We start from the raw sequence: 20,656 nt of genomic DNA on the forward strand, positions 1-20,656 counted from the left end.
AGACACAAACCTATTTAATGTTTGCTACATACCACTCATAAACTAAACACAAACCAGTTTCCTCATTGTTATGGGGACACTGTTATTGGAAATTAAAGTGTGCACGATATAGACCGGCACTGATCCTGAAATATAAAGATGTGTCACACACAAGAGAATGTTGACAACTATGCATTAAAACTACAAGTAAAAAAGAACAAAAAAAAAAAATTGTAATCAGAATAAAAGTCAAATACCAGAACACTGCAGCTGATCCAGCACCTGTGCAAAACACACTGGCTGTGGATGGGAGGAGAGCTGGCTGCTAGAAGCTAGAAAACATCTGTGGAGTGGCTGAAGTTTTTTTTTTTTTTTTTTCCCTTGGGGGGAGGGGGGGGGGGGGGGGGGTTAAATTATCATCATCAGTAGCAGCAGTAGTAGTAGTATTTAAATTGATTTGAAGGGTGCCAAAATGTAAAAACAGTCCATAAATATTAAAGAACTGATAATAAAGGGCAAAGAACAAGAAACAAGACGAGATTTAAGACAGGTGGGAGGAGTTTAGAAATGTCATTGTAATGACCTGAATGAATGAGCAAATTTTTCTAATACGTCCCTCTTACACCATTTATAAAAAAAAAAAAAAAAAAAAAAAAGCTACACACGCTGACGAGTTGGAGAAAGATGAGGATATCCCAAAGCTTGCTGCTGTATTTTTCTTCAGCAGTTAGGAAAAGGGTGGAGAGGACTGACTAGAGTTGGAGTTGGGCTTGTGCTGCAGTTATTGTTTAAAAGTGTTAAGATTTATTGGGAAGAGCCCATAACTCCAATACTCAAATAAAGATAAGCAACAAATTCACATTCCTTTACATCTTTGCCAGTGCTACCCCTCAGCGTTCTAGTAGATACACCTATGGTATCAATTTGAAAATCCTAAGCCACCTTTATTCTCCAGTTATTGCAGTCACAAGATTTTAAGAACACCTTCCTCGTTTCCTCTGACCTTGAGGCCAAGGTCTCTGAGATTTGCATGTCCGAGATTTGTAGTAAATGGACCTATGGTATTGGCCACTTGGTTATGGCGTTCCATGTATGCCCTGCCTGCTAGCATCTTGCACCATGCTGTTATGTGCTGGATTGTCTCAGGGGCATCTTTACACAGCCTGCACCTGGGGTCTTGCCTGGTGTGATAGACCCCAGCCTCTATGGATCTTGTACTCAGAGCTTGTTCTTGTGCTGCCATGATTAGTGCCTCTGTGCTGTCTTTCAGTCCAGCTTTGTCCAGCCACTGGTAGGATTTCTGGATATCAGCCACCTCCTCTATCTGCCGGTGGTACATACCGTGCAGGGGCCTGTCCTTCCATGATGGTTCCTCGTCTCCCTCCTCTTTCTTGGGTTTCTGCTGCCTGAGGTATTCACTGAGCACTCGGTCAGTTGGGGCCATCTTCGTGATGTATTCTTGGATGTTCGTTGTCTCATCCTGGACTGTGGTGCTGACACTCACCAGTCCCCGGCCCCCCTTCCTTCTGCTTAGCGTACAGCCTCAGGGTGCTGGACTTGGGGTGAAACCCTCCATGCATGGTAAGGAGCTTTCTTGTATTGATGTCAGTGGCTTCTATCTCCTCTTTTGGCCAACTTATTATACCAGCTGGCTACCTGATCACGGGCAGGGCGTAGGTGTTGATAGCCCAGATCTTGTTCTTACCATTCAGCTGACTCCTCAGGACTTGCCTAACCCTCTGCAGGTACTTGGTGGTTGCAGCTTTCCTAGCTGCCTCTTCATGGTTCCCATTCGCCTGCGGGATCCCCAGGTACTTGTAACTGTCCTCTATGTCTGCAATGTTGCCTTCTGGTAGCTTGATCCCCTCAGTTCTGACTACCTTCCCTCTCTTTGTTATCATCTGACTACACTTCTCCAGCCCGAATGACATCCCGATGTCATTGCTGTATATCCTGGTAGTGTGGATCAGTGAATCGATGTCTCGTTCACTCTTGGCATACAGCTTGATGTCATCCATGTACAGGAGGTGGCTGACAACTGCTCCGTTCCGTAGTCGGTATCCGTAGCCAGTCTTGTCAATGATCTCACTGAGGGGGTTCAGGCCTATGCAGAACAGCAGTGGGGATGGAGCATCTCCTTGGTAGATCCCGCACTTGATGGCGTGTGTGTGTGTGTGTGTGTGTGTGTGTGTGTGTGTGTGTGTGTGTGTATAACTTTGCCAAGAGGACTGAAGGAGATGGTCTACTGTCTGAGCAACAGCTACCTCAAATCAATCTAGAGAAGGACCCAGTCTCCATAAATTTATTATAAACATGTAACAAAGTTAAATATAAAATGTTAAGAACATGACAACATATAAGCAGCAGGTTTGGTTAAAATATTGGGTAATACATCGGCTCTGATATCAAACTTTGAGACTGATGAGCTCCTAATAGAGGGAGTTTTTGCAGAAAGAGCCGAGTAATAGGCGGATAATTCAGTAATTAGATCCTTCGGTGATTACATTGGTGTGGTTTAACTGGTTGCTAGGGTAACACAGTGAACCATAACACTGGAAAAAAGGTTTAATCAACCTTCATTAACTCAGACAGCCGTGGCAAATAGCCAAGAGAGACACCCACCTCTTGTCCTTGCTGTTTACATGAACATCAGGGGCCACATTTATACTGAAACCGTCTGAATGGGCTAAAACGTTTTAGTCATTTCTACTGCGGTATACGTTTGTGCTTTGTATTTTTAAATGGTTCACATTTTCTTCGTTGTGAATTTTTCAGTCTACACTGGTGAATTCATCTTCACAACTCTCAGGCTAATAGGGGCAAAAACAAGGAAGTGGTTTTGATGAGATGTCTGCTTTGATGCACAGAGAGGAAACTGAACTACAGGTGTGAATGCTAAAAACTCATCCTTTGATCGTACCCTGGGCATGGGCTCGGGTGTGCAGTGACGGGGACGGGGGGGCGCAGGGCACCACGGGCTGCTGGGAGCGCACGCCGGCCCCGGGGGGAGGCGGCGCCAGACCGAAAAACCACCTCGCAAAGCCCCCAATCAGAGTGCTCCAATCCACCGCCGGCACCACGGAGATCCAATCAGGACACGGGGCTGGGGGGCAGAGATGGGGGGACGGCAGGGAAAGCAGGGTGTCAGTTAGGCAGGGTCACCACTTCCTGAAAAGATAGGAAATGACACAATGTCAGTTGTAATAGTTAAGCATTCATTTAAGGTGTACAGTGTTATTTTGTGTGGGGAGAATTGGCTTTCTTTAATGTGATGACTCAAAAACAAACAAAAAAAAAAAACAACGACTATTGTTAGTGACAGTTCTCTTCAAATATTTCACTTCTTCACATCATTTCTGTGACTGATAAAAACATGACATCAGCTCTAATGGGTCAGAAGCTGGGCTGTCAACTTGCACAATATACTTTTTCACTGGCCTCGGCTCATCAGCTTTTGTCACACCCTATGAATAGCTTTTATATCTTTAAACGTGGAGTTCATTGGAAGTGGAGGACTGGGAGTATCCTTCTAGGAAGACGAAAAAAGAAAAAAAAAATCCCATAAACAATGTATTAGATTGTTCTTGAGGAAAAAAACCCCCCCAATGTTCTCATTTACAACAACTCCAATCAAGTGAATCTGAACTCGCCTTATAAAACAGCATTTCCTGGACAAGCTGCCACAAACAGTTGACATCAAATGCTTCAGCACATCAGCTTCCACCAAACTGTCACACACATGCACGCACGCGTTTTATGTCTCAATGAGTGGGATAAGAAAAATCCTGTTAATAACATTGTACTTTAAGTTTTATTACTGGCTATAGAAACCGTGTACATCATACTGCTAAGTGGTCATCTCATATATCTGGAGACCTTCCAGTCAGTTGTTTTTTGTTGTGTTTTAATCTATAAATCTCTGCTTGGCTGGGTTATTTCTTATCTGTTTCTATATGTGTAAACACCACAACAACTAGTATAGCCTACACTCTCATATTGTTATATGAATGTTTGTCTCCAGAGTCACAACGGAATAATCCTGAAATAATCTACAAAAGCAGATGAAATTATCAGAATTGGTTATGATGGGGGGAGATTAAGTCAATTTTACAGGAGAACAAGAGACTAGCTCTTTTGGTCAGTGTGAATGCTTTGATGTCTCTCTCATAATTTTTTTTAAAGTATAATAAATACAAATATATAATGGGCAACTCCTGTGGCATTTTCCATAATTATTTCTTCACTTCTGAACCTTTTCTGTCAGGAAGTTTAAGTATTGACACGATGAAGTCCATTTACTGAAGGATCATCCCCAAAAAGAACATCTCTGTTTAAAGATACCGTACTGATTTTCCTTAAGTGCTCCACACTAATACATTATGTACATTATGATTGAGGATTATTTTCTCATTCACAAAAACATTGCTCAGTAGAATAAAATAAAATCAAAGGCTTGTTTTTCTAAACAAAGACTGTTAAATCCATGACGTGACAAGATGTGACAGTTAGTACTTTAAAATGTAGCTCTCATTTTTTTTCTGTTATGTGAAGCAAAGCAAAAAGACCAAAAAACAAAAACAAACAAACAAACAAACAAAACCAAATGTCTGTCCTGGCTCAAAAAAATTACAGTAAAATAGTCTGTGTTATCTAGTTTTAACAGAGATCAATACATTTTCCTGTTAAGGCCATTTAAAACAAAACAAAAAACAAAACAACCCAGTTGATTCTGAGGGTAGCGGAATCAGGGGGAACTTTTGTTTCAGATTTAAATGATTAATGCTGATACGGTTTAATTTTATTCTTAGGATGTTAGAGGCCAGATTGGGATGATCTGCAGGCCAGTTCTGCCCCTCAGACTTTTTTTGCGCTATACCACATGTTCTATAGCACCAGGAGACTGAAAACGCGGTGTATAGTCATTGCACATAATGATGGTGTCTATAATAAAATCAGCAGAATAATCAATTTAAAAAAAAAATTTTAAACTGCCGCTTGCAGCCCTGTGCAGACATTCAGCTCAATACATGAGAGCCTGTGAGAGAAATGTGGATGCTGCCAGTAACGATAAACACCAGTTTGGATTTATGCAATTACAGCATAAACACAGCTTTAACAGTACAAAACCAGACTTTGTTTTTAACCACCATGATAAAAGTCCTGTTCATAAACATGTCAGAGGTTAAACTACTGTTCAGGATCCAGCGTCAGTCTGAGAGGCATTTATTGTGACTTTATCATAACTTCAATTCTTCTGTAATTTAACAAAACAGAAGAGGGAAAACCTACAAGCGAGATGTTTGAGTAAGAAGCTACAGACACCCGGCGATTACCAAAAATCCTGAAAACCTCAAACATCTAACATGTCATCAAGGTAAGAAATACCTTCAGCTTAAAACGCACTCGCATTGGGCCCACATCACAGGAGTGGATCACAACTGCTCACCACACAGCGCACAAATTTAACCACGATGGGACAGCCTGTTCTCAAGTCACGATCCAACCTCGACCAAGCGTGAGCTTCAGATACAGGCTGGAGTGCACAGCCACACACACAGAAACCCTCACACAAAACCTTACACACACAGAGTGTAAACAGTATTCCCCATGAGCAATGAATTCTAACATTAGAAGCAAAACACAAACATCAGGCCACATCTGTTCTGTCCTGGGATTGGTGAACTCGTCCTGATGATTCAAATCTAACTTTCCACTGCTACAATCCAACAGTTTGAAAAGAAAACATTAAATAATCCTAACTTTGAATTTTCCAAAATTGTCATTCAAGATGCGTTAGATTTATTTGGTCCAAAAAATGTGACTACTTTTTTAATATCATAACTAAATTGCTACATTACTTTAGCATGCAAAAGTAACGTACATCCTGAATGTTAATTACTGTTAAAACCTATCCCTTTGAACCAGAAATTGCAGTGTCATTTTTTTAACCAAGACTGGATGACTTTTGAAAAATGAAAAATGGTTTTTTTTTTGAAAAATGTTCTTATAATTATAATATTGTAATTTTATTATTAATAGGACTAGTGCTGCTGTATTTTTGGCAGCTTTACACCATTTCAACTGTGCATCTTTGTACTTTAGAGTGATGAATACGCTGAAACAGATGGATCCATTCAAAATACAGCTGCAAACACACCTCTAACAAATGTCTTATCATGTAATTTAAACTCTTGAATTGATTAAAAGGAGACTGTTATATCAACAATGAAAGACAGTGTCGCTATACCCCTTGTTTGTTGACCCTTCTGGTTGGTGGTCTGCTCTCTGTTAGTAGCTCTATATGCATCCAAGGTGAATCCCCAGCAGAAAAACAATAGGTGTACGTCCACCGAGCAGTGTCTTGTAAGCAGTTTGAGCTGGGTGGGGGACAAAATCAAGGTCAACTCCCACTCCTCTTTCTTATCATTCTCCTTCCCTTCAAATCCCCCATTTTTGTCTCATTCCCTATTTCAGCCCTCATCTGTCTGAGATCTGCACAGTAAAATATAATGCAGAAGTTTCTACAGCTTTAGTACAACTTGGATTAGTGATTTGCTGTGTCATTCTGTGAAAAGGAAGGGCGCAACGGTAGGGAATGCACGAAGGAATGAAGGAGATTGGGAAGGAAGAGGTGTGGGTAGAAAGTCGGGGAGGGAGGGATGTTAGCTTGGAGGAAGAGAGGTTGGGTGGGAATCCAAGACAGGAGGAAAGAGGGCGAATGCTCTGATGGACGTATCAAGGCTGTGTGTTGTTTTCATATGGTTTTGTGTATCTATGTATACTTTCTACATGTGGCTCTGATTAGACAGAAAAGATATGTGACAGTCTGGAGGATTTTCAGAAATAATTGTCTGCTGTGTGTCGTTGGTGCTCTGTCTATCATCTGTCACTGTAGCAAACTCCAGGAGGAGGTGCTGAATTTTTTCCACAGTCCAAACAAATAACTCCATCTCTAATCAGCCCCCTGTGTCATGCCAGGTGTGGTGAATAACTCCAGCAGACAGCCAATCAGCTTAGAGGATCTCTGTGAGTATAGCCTACATCACCAGCCATTAATGTGACAACGCTGCAGGCTCACTACGACTCAGCAACGTTGATTGGTTAAGCTGCTATTTCGAACGCTGATTAAACTGCTATTTCTGACTGAGTGACGGTGTGTTTGTGTGTGTGGGAATCCTCATGTCCTTCATGAAGTTAGAGATGAGAGAGCCAATTAAGGACTTCCAGGAATACCTAAGAGTAGATGGACACAACTCGGCACCTTGTTGTTGGATTTAAACGGTTGTGCAAGTCCAGTGAAAAGACAGCTGTACCAAACTCAGCACATATTTGGGCAGTTAGTTTTGAAAATTTATCTGAATGAACTTTATTTAGTCATTTACCTTGACATAAAACTGCTCATGCAGAATCAAAACCAATTTTAAAAAGAAAAAACAACAACAACAACAACAACAACTTTGCTGTTTACATTTTTAGTTCTTTTTTTTGTCTGTTTTTATGCATAGATTAGAAGGTTTTGTCTTTTTAAGTGAATTATTCTAGTTATATAAATAAATACAAACACTGGTGATCCAATAAAAGGCTGAGCACATCATGAATGAACTTTTTTTAAATTTAGATCAACAATTAATTTAACTCAAGCTTTAACAAAGAGTTAAAAGAGTTTCTAGCACTAATCAATAATGGTAAATGAGCTAAACCACCAACATTTGTGATCAGAACTGGACTCGCTGATATTTTTACTTAATCGGCTTTCAACTCTAGCTGTGTTATTTTTTAGATAATAGGTGTAAGTTTGTTTAAAAAGATGAGCTCTGGTCTACACAGGTGTGTTACTGGTTACCACTGGGTAACCAAAAAGTGCAATTCCTATAATGACCATTTGAGGCTGGCTTCAAAAGAGAACGATTCTCTACAGACTGCCATGTTAAAACAACTGAAGTAAACATGTTTATAGAGTGGTACAAAAAACAGTTTAGGCTTCTGTGGATAGTTTCACCCTTCATAACAACTGTACAGGGGATTTCATTATTTATTTTTCTATTCTTCGAAAATATGGATACTGGAGTTAGGAGAGTAGTTTTGTTTGAGCTGGAAGGTGTCTGATATGCTTCACTTTCATCAATCTGAATGGGACATCTGTTGGACTAGACCCCTTCTGTGCCGCTGGTTGCTTCTGAATCATTTTTCATATAATTATCTGAAATAATATGGCCTGCCTTGTGGTAAAAACCTCCAAAAGATTTTGATGCTTCTGTTTTGGTTATTGAAGTATAAGGATTTAATTAATTTGTTATGTAGCACTAATTAGCAGGTTTGTCCAAAAATTTTTTATAGATGCAGCTTATTAAACAAGCATTTTAGCATCAACTTAGGATCTGCATCTGCATCTTCCAGGTTATAACCAAAGGATCTATGATTATAACATAGAAAGAAGAGATTATTTAAAGAGATTTCTTTAACCAATCTTTTCTTGAACATAGATCAGTTCTTAAAACTGCTGCATTTACTGCTGCCGTCCTCTATTTTAGTCAGTTTAATGCTGTGACGTGGTTCAGCAAAGAGCGGTGGGTGCTTGCTGTGGTTTGGACACACAGCACATCCAGCAGGGTTAAAGGGAAGAATTATTTTTCCTGGACCCGTCTTCAGCCTGGACACAGAAAAGTTTGGCACGGTGCTGTAAAAACACCCAGAAAGAATAATAGGAGACACAGCTAAACTGTCTGAGACGCAAATTACATAACGAAGGAACTTCTCGATCTAATCTACTCAGAGACGTTTAAAACATGTTATCTCCTGAAACTGCATTTGCTGATTCAAAAAGCACCAAAAAGAAGAGAGACAAGGGGTAACCAGCTAATCCTTATTGGGAAGATTAATCAATACCCACCTAAATAAATGTAGTCAATTCCACAACTAGCTTTAATCCTATTCAGGTTTTCCAAGGTCTCTCTCACCTTATAAAACCCTTTATTTCAGCAGAGTTGACTGAAAAAGTTTAGAAAGCAAACATATCTATTGTACCTACATTAAACTGCCTGAGGCAATCAGATTATAATCATACTGGTGGAAACATTCCCAAGACGCAGCAAAGGTCAGGGAGTCATTAATCTATCATCGCCACCACATATTGGAAATTCAACCACATATTCACAACCATGTTCTAGGAAGCCAGCCAGTCAGAGCTTTACCGGTGGGATTAATAGTGGTCACATGACAAAAAGGTTATTTTAGTTAGACGCATGTCTGATGTCATTCAAACTTACACAAAACAACAACTTAAAGGAGATCAAGCCACCTGGAGTATTTGGAGCCAGGCACTGCAGCTACTCTACCAAACACTGTGTATAAAAAGGACATTGTGATATCACCCATTGGTTTCTAGACTTGGGATGTTCCTGCCCAGTAATGTAATTTATGCGGCATTTAACTTCTCTCTGCCTTGTTTGTTGACATCACAGATAGAGATGAAGAGACCATGCCGCCTGTAAGCAATGCAGTGCCGGTTTGTGGTGGGTGGCTTAACATCTTGCAACCAACAGTTTACTGGCATATTTATTGTCATTTCTGTTGCTGAAAAACATTTTATCATTCAGTCAAATATTCTGGACACCACATTTTGAAGACCTAAAACACTGTTTTTAAACAGGCTGTAAACAAATTTTTTGATGCTCTAAATTTGGGCATTTTAACATGGGGGTCTATGACTCATTTTTGGAAATAACCTCAAGTGGCTTCTAGAGAAATTGCAGATGTTGCTACTTGTTCTTTACCAAGTGCATGATAAAAAAAATGCCTGGCCTCTAATGTAAATGAGGACCTGATTGGTTTAGATAGTTCAGTTAGATCGCAGCATAATGAGAGTTAAGAGAAGCTGTATAGTACTAATTTAATTTTAGAGATTCTACACTGTACTGGTAGATTTTTGAATTACTTTAAAACTTTATGATTTGAGAAGGACAGCAACAAACTGATAACCATCTAACCTAAAAGAAATGTGAGATCTGTCTTTTAATTCCAAATGTTAGATATATAGTAAGAACACTGAAAAAAGTGGCTACTTTCAGCAGTAAGTCTTAGCATGACACTGCAGGGTATAATAGATTTCCTTTATACATATATTTCTGTTCCATATGGGGCTGCCTTATATTAGTTCTGGCAAATCTAATTTGAAATAGTTGAGTAATGGGGATGTCTAACCATGAACACAGCCTGTATGCCATTTTACTAAAGTATGGCGCTACTGGAGGCTGAATACAAGCTGAAACGACCAAGCCGATAACTTCATTTAAATCTGGAGCAGAACCAGAAGTAAGTTTCTTCGACTTCCTTGTGAACTGTACATCTTGATTACAGCCGCTGCCTGCACTTGTCTGCGTTCCAGGCAAGGCGCCATTCATCTGGAACGAGGCTAATGGCGACAGACAAACAGCCAAGAACACTGACAAATGTAAATGTAGATGTAGAGGCTGCTGCTAAATTGGCTCTTTAACTCAACATATTTGTACAGCTGACATGACAAACACTAAGTACACCTACCGATCACTGCTGCAGCTTCTCTGACACTGAAGAAGGAAACCAACAAAGTCAAAATGTCAGAACAGAAAGTCAGCTCGTCAGATGTCCTCATCATTTCCTTTATCAGGAGGTTGATTTTGTCTGATCCACTACACGATTTAACCATTATATTCATAAAAAAAAAAAAAACCACACACACAGACACCTCCAATGAAAAAACAAAACAAAAAACAAAACAGCCACGAGGCCCCCTAGCTATACTCCAAATCGAAAAAGTAAAAGTCACTGTGGAAAATACAGAATTAACCATGCATGAACAAATCTGGTTCCTTTGCCAGTGCTGATGGCTTACCAGTATGTATGCAAATCTGTGGCTTTAGTCGAACCTAAATCGAAAGGTCTTTTTTTAAAAGCTATTTGACTACTATCTGCTTTTTTTATTAGTAAAATTAACTGCTTTTAATGACTCATTTGCACAAACACAAGTGGGAATCAAAGTTTCAAGCAAAGCCTTATACTAGGGCTGCACGATTTTGCATAAAATGAGAATCACGATTTTTTTTGCTTAGAATTTAGATCACGATTCTCTCACGATTTTCTTTTCCAATATAAATATTTATTGCACTTATTAACTGCACATCAACTTCGTAACAGTTGAGACTGAACATAAAAACAACAAATGTCTCACGTTTTGTTGTTGCCGCAAAATGTTGTACTGCTTGAAATTCCGTCTCCACCGTTGCTCGACGCTGCGTATATAGAGCAGGTAGTGCAACAATAGAAAAATAGTTGCGGGACGGCACTGTGTAGCGTTTGTCTAGGGTGTTGATCATTTTCCTAAATCCCTCGTTTTGCAGTGTTGATGGGAGCCATATCTTTGGTCAGGTGATAAGTGATGGCCTCCGTAATTTCTTTGTGCCTGCGGAAGTTCGACGGGTATGGGAAAGCGCTGTATAAGGTTCCCGTTATTGATGTTTGGGTGGTTGACCGGGACGGATTTTCTCCTGTCACTTTCTCGTCATCCCTGACGTGCTCTCCGTTGTTTTTTCCCTGCTAATTTTAGCATCACACGGCACAGCTTCTGTATCACGTGGTACAAGGCTCCGCCCTTGTCATTTGTTGAGCAGGAAGAGTGAGCGCTTGTTTTCATGCAGATTATGTCCCGGATCAAAATGCAGTACAATCGTCGTCGTCGTCTTTTTTTTAAAAAATTTTATAAATCGTTGTCATTTGGAAATGAGATCGCACATAAGTATGAATTGAGATCGCGATTTTCTAACGATGAATCGTGCAGCCCTACCTTATACCCTGTCTGTTTCAAAGGCCAAAACATGCCAACTGACATTTTTGCCCACTTTCCCATTGATAATAAAAATAATATATCATTAAAGAAATATCATTCCACAATTTTAATAAATACAATGTGAGAAAAACAATTATTCACAATTCATAACCCACTACAAAGCAATCACCTCACAACAAAAAACAGATTAATGGCCAACCAAGAGGAGAAAACCAACAAGTGTTTCCTGTCAGTGGACTTCTTACTGTTTAGCTATAAGGACACACGTGCTGCATCTCTGAACTTTCTACATTTTATCCAACGGACATGAACATGAGAATACACACTTCTGACACAATACAGGAAGGACTTCTATCTAAAGACTGTGCCAATGTGCAGACTGTTTTTACAACTACAAAGATGGATGCTCCCTGCTACACACTATCCACACAGGTCACGCAGCTATTTCCACACAGTATGTCCTGTAGCATGTACTAGGCATGTTGTTGGCAACTCAATTATTGGTCCAATTGTCTGTGAAGGTTCTTAGTCATCCAGGTCATCGTAGTCAAAGGAGCTTGCAAAGAAGTCCAGACGCTTTTCTTTGTAAGCTCCTTTACCTATTGGTCCAATTATTAAACGGCAGGAGTTGAAAATGAGACCACTCAAGCAACAGTCAAACTTGAAAACTAGGTCGCCAATATAACTCACTGGTTTGAGCAGGTGACCCATATGCTGTAAGACTATTATAGGGCCTAAGTTTGAATCCACCAGGCCCTATGTTGTGTGTCTTCACCAAGGTGTATCTCTTCCATCCTTCCCGTCTTCTCTCCACGGTCCTATCACAATAAAGGATAACCTACACCCCAAAATTGAAAACTAAAATAAATGCTTAAGAGACATTTAACAAAATTTAAAATAATAATAATAATAATAATAACATAATTTGACAATAAAATCATACGTTAAATGGCAGTGAATTGCCTATAGCTGCCTCCTGGCTCCTTTCTTTGGTCCAGTTTGTGACAGCGCACGCCTCTCTTTGCCCTTGTTTACACAAGTAAGCTTCCCATGATGCAGGCAGAACAGTAGCTGACTCTTTGAAGTAGCTTTATGCAACAAAATCAACAATTAGTCTTTGATTAAAACACTGTAAGGGCCCCTGTATGGGCTCAAATTGTGGTCATAAATATTTTGTACTTGTAAATCAGTTTTGTATGTGTAAAAAGAATTTGTGTGTGTAAAACAGATTTGTATGTGTAAAAAGAATTTGTGTGTGCGTAAAAAAGATTTGTGTGTGGACTTACGTCCACACACAAATCTTTTACTTAAAAAATACGTGTGAAACTCTGCACTCAAGCTTCAAGTTACAAGTACGAATTTTGACCCTGTTATTCTTCCTTTCATCTGATTGGCCAATGTCATGTCAATCACAAATTTAACTATCCAATCAGAGAACAGGCTGCTGAGCTCTGTGGGTTTTTGCAGCAGCTCTACCTGTACTAGATGCACCTGCTCCTTGTTGTTTCTATCTCTGACTTTATGTCCTCTACAAGAGTCCCAAGCAAAGGTTTAAGACCACTTAAAAACGGCAAAAAAAAAAAAAATCTGATTTTGCATGGTTGGATCTTAACAAGATTCCAAGTACAGCTTCAACATGCAACAAGAAAAAATGGGAGTGAGTTTTTTGACTATGCAATCTATTGAAAACAACGCTTAAACTGAATCAGGCAGTTTCACACAGGGAGATGACAGGGAGATCTCCCCCCGTATGTCATCATTAGTTGTGTGTTCCAGAAAGACGTTTGATGACATCACACTGGATAATATAAAACCATAAAAACATTTTAAAACGTTTTGTTGTCTTTTTTACCACCACAAACAATTAACTATACCATTTACAACTGTCAGGATCCCATCTCTCACCCCTTACCTCTTTAGTGCAGTTCCATGAGGAGAAACATTCTAGAAAAATCCCCAAAAGACACCATCAACATCCTCAGCATATGTCAGCAGCTTGTGTTTCACTGCTGAATGGTTGTATCAGTGCAGTGTAGCATGACTAGGTTAAACGATGCTAAATAAAGGCTGGAGGCTGGTACTGCTGACACACAAACAGGAAAAGGTTTCCAGTAGTGTTCAGGTTTCTAAATGAGAGACGCCAGTTTAAGTGTAACAGATAATTAATCAATCCATATACATAACTATGTTCTCAATAGCAATCCCAGAAAAAAGGAGAAGGCAAGGATGAACAACGGTTCATGATATAATAATGATGCCACGAGGAGGCTCGGAAAGAACAGAGGAAGTAGATCCAGCTGTTTTGCAGTATCATGCAGTCCCATGGGAAGAACCCTCCCCCACCCAAAAAAAACCAAAACACATCTGTCATTGTCAAAAATCACAAACTACAACATGGAAGAAACACAAATACACACACAGCTGCTTCCAGGGTCCCCTAACACAACCAAACAGCTGCTGAGAAACAAACACACACACACACACACACACACACACACACACACACACACACACACACACACACACACACACACACACACACACACACACAATGGGCTGGGTATGACGTCAGAGAAATGTCAGTTTGCATCGGTCAAAACAACCACCAAGACCACACACGTCTACCATATGGGCTCCTTTTTCACCACAAACTCAAGATGGTAGTGTCAACATGGCAACCAAAACTCAACATGTCAGTCTGTCAGCTGAAACGCCTGTCATGTCAAGTTCATGGTTAAACTTGTGGCATTGGTAAAAATTGGTTTCTCATACTCTGATGTTTGTGAACTAGTTCTGTGTAAAACAGAGCAGAGGACTGAAATTTATGAAGCAGGTTTAGCAGGTTTAGCAGGATTTGCGAAGTTACTTCAGGATTAACTTTTCAGGGTTACTTCTTAGCACCACAACAATAACTTATTTTGCATGTCCAAAATGCTCTCGAACACATTGTGTTTTGAGATAAAAGATCAAATTGTGCAAAATCATCACCAAGTGATTCTCTGGAAAATAGCGTCACCATTCCTGGAAAATTCTGTGAGCCAGGTGCAGACAGTTAACAGGTATAAGTGTTGAACAGTGTTTAAAGGCTTTTAAGGGTATCCCACAAAAGTTGATTCTGTTCATCTGGACAATCTTTTAAGGGTAACTAGACATATCTTAAGTATAAATACCTAAAGGTTTTGGGGGGGTTGGTTTTGGAGGGAGTGCATCTAAATTATCTTTGGAAGAGCCAAAGACAGTATCAGGTTCAAAGAGTTAAAGTGTATCTAAAATCCAGGGTATAATTCACATGATTTGTACTAAAGGTTTAACTCTTTAGTTAAACTCATAGGTTTAACTCTATGAGTTTAACTAAACTACTCATAACATCTATGAGTTAAACCTTTAATTTTATCCTCATATGAAGCATTTCACTCATCAGTGATTGGTCACTAATGAACATTCCAGGCTCCAGTTGCCTACCCACCCCACCTGAAATGTCAAATGACTTCTTCTTTACAGTTATTGGTGGTCGCTCTCACTTGTTTTTGCATAAAGTTGCTAAATGTCATTGACTTTCTATGATCAATTCTAGTCACTTCCTGTGTGAATGCAGAGTTAGTTAAAATTATTTGCCTGGGTATGTCAAAAAATTTTTTGATAGCATTAAAAATCTATTAAAAATGTTTATTTTTATTATTGAGATATTAAAACTATCTTTATAAAAAGTTCACAAAAGAATGTATTAAACTTATCAGAATTTATTTTCATTAAGAATACAGACCCTATAGTTGGAATTCAATGCAACAAACAAATAGTCCATCTTTTATTACAAAGATTTGAATCTTTCTGCATCCATTTGCCTCCTCCCTCTTCTTATTTTCACTTTTATTTACTTTTCCCCCTGATAATCTCCTCTTAGATGCTTACAGAGTTGCAAAAATTCATTTATTCTTTCAGATTCTTTTGGCAATGTTGCTTTGACTCTTCTCTCTGGCATCTTCTACAGGGCATCAGGTGACTGGAAGCCACCTTGTCAGCTTGTATTTTGGTCCAGAAATATTCATGGTGCCATTTAGAAATGTCATCTCCCCATCACCTTTTGCAGCTCGATATCATTATAGTCCCTCCTTCATTCTTTACTTTGCACTTCACCGAGGTGGTCCTGGTGAGGTTAGAACCAAACTATTGTATTCTGGTCTCATCAGACTAAAGATGTGCCCCCAGTACTCATCAGGCATCTTTTCATGTTTGTTACCAAAGTTTATTCACGCTGAAAAAGAAGGAATGGTTTATTTTCTTGGATGTTGTCCTTGTTCACGGGTAATTTCATATCCATATGCACGCAATTAGGCTCATCAGAAATCACAGGTGTAGTCCATTTTGTTCCAATTATCCTTAGTTATCCAATTAGTGTGTCAGTAATCACTTTTGTTGAACTAAGTTTCTACTCTGGAGCTTTTATATTCAGTATTTTAATGCAGCGCTCAAATTTCTTAAATTATTTAGTATTTTTATTTAAATGAAATTTAGGCCCGCACAGTTTAACTGGATGCAGACAAAACAAAATTGATACTGAAGGCAGACAACTGAGGTCAGAGAATGAATGCTTGTTTACTGCCTATTAAGAGACACCTGGGACTCCATTCAACATAGGGCTGTTCGATATAACGATATATATTGGATGACGATATAAAAACGTCTATCGTTTCATTTTACGCTATCGTTTGTTTCGTGGTGTCAGAAAATAAACTGTTTAAGGCAATATTTTTTCACCGTTTTGATGGTCACTGTGGTGGCTATATTAATTTCTTAAAGTTCTCTCTTTCTCTTATATTTAATATAACCACACTACGGAAGGACAAGCGCCTGTTTTTATGCGTTGTGGTTAGCAACAACGACGGTAACACCATCGCATGTCCGCTTGTTTATGTACCACATAAACCATTCACAATAAAGCTCAAGATCCTGTTGAGACTTTTCAAAATAAACTGAATCACGTGAAAGAGCAGATTATTTACGAATGAGAAGTAAAAAAGAGCCGCCAGGTGCTAAAAAATAAACCTTAGACTCAAACGTTAGAACAGACTTTTCCCCGCAGCACGCCGTGTAATAAATACAAAGAATTTATTCCACAAATAAGTAGTCACATGAAGTCACAGAGAACTGAGGGTTCAGAAAGTCATTGAACTAAAAAGCCATTCAGCTACAGCAAATTATGTTTCTAAGACAAATCTCAGAAGGCTGTAAAAGGAAGTTTCATTTTGATGTGTTATGAATTTTATGGCAGAAGGCTGGGTTATATGTTACAGCTGTACCACAAGATCAAAGATCTGTCACTCTCTCATTATGAAACTTTCTGCACATATTGAGCTGACATCCTGAAGTCAATGAAGCCTTTTTCTTGACTCTTTGTTGACTGGTCTTTTGTAATTATCTTAATTTGGACTGTACATTATATGAAAGGTCTGCATCTGGCATTGATGTTTGATTAAATTTAAACATCTCAAGAAAACCTAATGAGCCTGGATAGTGACTGGTGGTACACCAAATCTGTTTGGTGCCACAATTAATTACTATGTCATCAGTTGATATTGATATTCATCATGATATAAACCAAATCAGTACTTCTGTTAAAGGTTAAAAGTGAGATGTGAACATACAATGGTTAATTTTGGTTTGTTTATTATTCATTTTCTGTCAGGAACTGAACATGACACATGTACGACATGTATTTCAATGAAGTAACATAAGCATCTATTATAAACTAAAACCTTAATTCTGACAATTTCAGATTTGGATCAGATGCCCAATTTGACCACACTTGATGTAACAGTGAAGGAAGACAGAAATGTTCAACTTTCTACACATAGCTGGGGAAGTGCGGTCTAATAGAAATGTTTAAGGCCATGGCGTTAGTAACTAGGGTTGTGCAATAGCATAGAATTAGCAAAAACACCTGTATAATTGTTTTTGTGATCTAGATGTTTAATATTGGGATATCATTGCTAAGGCAACAGGTTGCTTTTACATTCCTAGTGCACAATGATGACAAAAGATGAAACAAGGGCATGTCAGAGAGCGAGAGCAGTGCATGGATTTAGAAAAGGAGCTACTTTGACAACCTCCACCAAATCACTTACCCTGACTTAACAACCCAAGATGACAATAGTTTGGTTCTAAACAACTGTAAAACATTTCATCTGTACTGCCACTGTTCTGTGTTTATGACTCACTACATAAGCCATACAGACCATCGATCAGTCTTTCAGTTTGTATGGCTGCAGAGACCCATAGATTAAGTGCTGCGGGTGCGTCAACCTAACATGCTGTAGTTTTAACTCTCTTCCAGTCACATGAATAGTTCAACTTAGCGGTATTCTCATCATAATTAGACTTTCTTTGCTGTCTATCAAGCTATTGATGGAATGAGTTCTATCAAATTAATATTGAACATTTTTTATTGAAGAAAGTTATTTTTGACAATTATCATTTTAGCACTCACTGCTACATTAAATCAAACTGAAACATAACATAAGCGTCCTGTTAAGGACTAACTCCCTGTGTCAAAGTGTAGATTATTTATTTTGAGTTGTTCTTTTTTTGTATTGTCATATTTTATGCATTATTTCTTAAATTTAAATACCTTAAGATTTTATGAATTCCTGGTCCTTTAAGAAGAAAGAAAGTGTACTTTATTGATCCCCGTGGCCCCGTGGGGAAATTCCTCTCTGCATTTAACCCATTCACTCAGTGAAGCAGTGGGCAGCCATTGGGCGCCCGGGGAGCGCCCAATGGCTGGAGGGGGTTCAGAATTCAGCGTATATTGCGGGATAGACAGGATCCTTTAGCTCAGCGCGACAGTGTGCTCATAGAGAGATATCGATTTTCCCGTGAGGGTATTATTTACTTAACCAACTTGTTGACGAGGGGGTGCAGGACCACCACCTGTCTTTTTTTGCTCTGCCCTTTTCTTGGTTGCTGTTATAAACACACAAACAGATTATTTCAGGGTCTCTTTTCAAGAGACTAAAAGCAATATAAGTGATAAATATTACCATTCTGTAGAATATTCTTATATTTCACTTTTACTTGTTCCCATGTTCTAGTGGGTCCTGTTGTGGCTCTAATGTGAAAGAGGATATAATGTAATATAATATAATATGATATAATGCAATATAATATAATAAATTTACCCTACCGCCTACTGGTGTTGGCCAGAGGGGCCGATGGCGCGATATGGCAGCCTCGCTTCTGTCAGTCTGCCCCAGGACAGCTGTGGCTACAACCGTAGCTTGCCTCCACCAGTGTGTGAATGTGAGAGTGAATGAATAGTGGCATTGTAAAGCGCTTTGGGTGCCTTGAAAAGCGCTATATAAATCCAATCCATTATTATTATTATTATTAAATTACTTACGAGTATAATTTGTCAGCAACTTTCTGCCAGCCCTCTCTCCTTGCTTTTGCAGCCTTTGCAGTGTTCCCTTGCGTTTTAATTAAACTCTGAAACTCCTGAAATCCCTCAATCAAGAGTTCTTGCTCTGCTGCCGAAAAATACCGAGCGCGCTCCTTCGACATTTTCGTCGACCAATCAAAGGGTTGCCGATCAATGTTTCTACTATCGATGCGTAGCCCCTGTTAAGCCACCCAGTGATCTCACATTACTTCATCCAGCTATACTAATCGTCAACAACAGCTGCGTTCGGAGAACCGGAATAGCGAGCTCAAAGTTAGCGCGATGATTTGATCTTGGATGTAGTAAGCGAGGTACGAAGAACGGACCCCAGTCCATGATTGATAGTGTTCCTTTGTGTGTTTTTCTATCCAGGTATGCTTTTACTGCAATGGTGTGTGTGTTTGAGATCATTGTTATGCTAAAAAAAAAAATTTTTAAAAATGAAACTGTTCCCAATCAAATGCTTTCCGGTTGGTGCTGCATGGTGTTTAAAAATTTCATGGTACTTTCCTGCATTTACAGTTATACCAGTTTTGACAAGATCTCCAAAATGCTTTAAGATACTTTATACAGCCACCCTTCCACTAAAGCCATTTGTGACATGGCTTCAGTGAACAGTAGCTGAATCAACTGAAGCGCCAGATGGAACTCTCAGGTCTTGTGTCAGGTCTTTGTAGGATTGTTTCTCCACGCCAAAATATAGTTATTTTTTCAGATTCCGATTGGGAAACTTTAATAATTCCAAAAAGGGCATTTTTCTAGCTTACCCACACACTCAAACTCACACAAACTAGTCTTATAGTTTTGGGCCAATAGCGCTTCGAGAATCACCTTGTTGGTGCAAAAATACAATTTTATGTCTATCAAACTGTGTTATCTTTAGATATTTTCACAGATTTGACTAAATGAATGGGAGCAAATTATGTGTTATGCAACAGGCTGCCACTAACCACTTGTCTAAGGATATACTTTGTTGCTGGTTTTTTACCAAGCTGACAGTTTTGCGTAGACACAACACTGATTCATCCTTTGAGTTAGAAGCCTTTTTATGCTTGAATGATTCATAGGTCAATCTTAAGTTGCTGAAGAAACAAAAAGAATATTCTGAAAATGATCAGGTACAAGGACTGAAAACGAGTGGGGGGAAAAAATCCAGAAAGCGAGCAGAACTATTATTGCTCAAGATCACTTCAAAAAATTTACAAGAAAGTCTGGCTCCTTGGAAGCCAAAATATAAAGAAATGAGGACACATTCAAACCTTTTGCACAGCACTGTTACATACCAGAAATGTAATGATCAGAAATTTATATTAAGACCTGGAAACCTCGTCAGTCATCACTGAGCTTAGCTGACTGATGCCTGAGAAGAGGCTGTTAGCTGCTGGTTATATAGAAAGAGCAGAAGTAAAGCGGATGAGTCG

At 39.2% G+C, this 20,656-nt stretch overlaps 1 protein-coding gene across 1 annotated transcript in view; it reads right to left on the reverse strand.

The window, feature by feature from the left end:
* The window catches only part of ip6k1 (inositol hexakisphosphate kinase 1), a 36,208-nt gene that overhangs the window by 14,555 nt on the left and 997 nt on the right, over positions 1 to 20,656 (reverse strand). Inside the window, exon 2 of the mRNA XM_085407039.1 lies at positions 2,900 to 3,147. The gene's annotated coding sequence lies outside the window, so the exon portion shown is untranslated. The remainder of the gene's footprint in view (positions 1 to 2,899; positions 3,148 to 20,656) is intronic.

Source organism: Rhamphochromis longiceps, linkage group LG5 (assembly GCF_057381845.1).
Source record: "Rhamphochromis longiceps isolate RC_006_pf linkage group LG5, R_longiceps_female_GT1.1, whole genome shotgun sequence".
NCBI classification, from domain to species: domain Eukaryota; kingdom Metazoa; phylum Chordata; class Actinopteri; order Cichliformes; family Cichlidae; genus Rhamphochromis; species Rhamphochromis longiceps.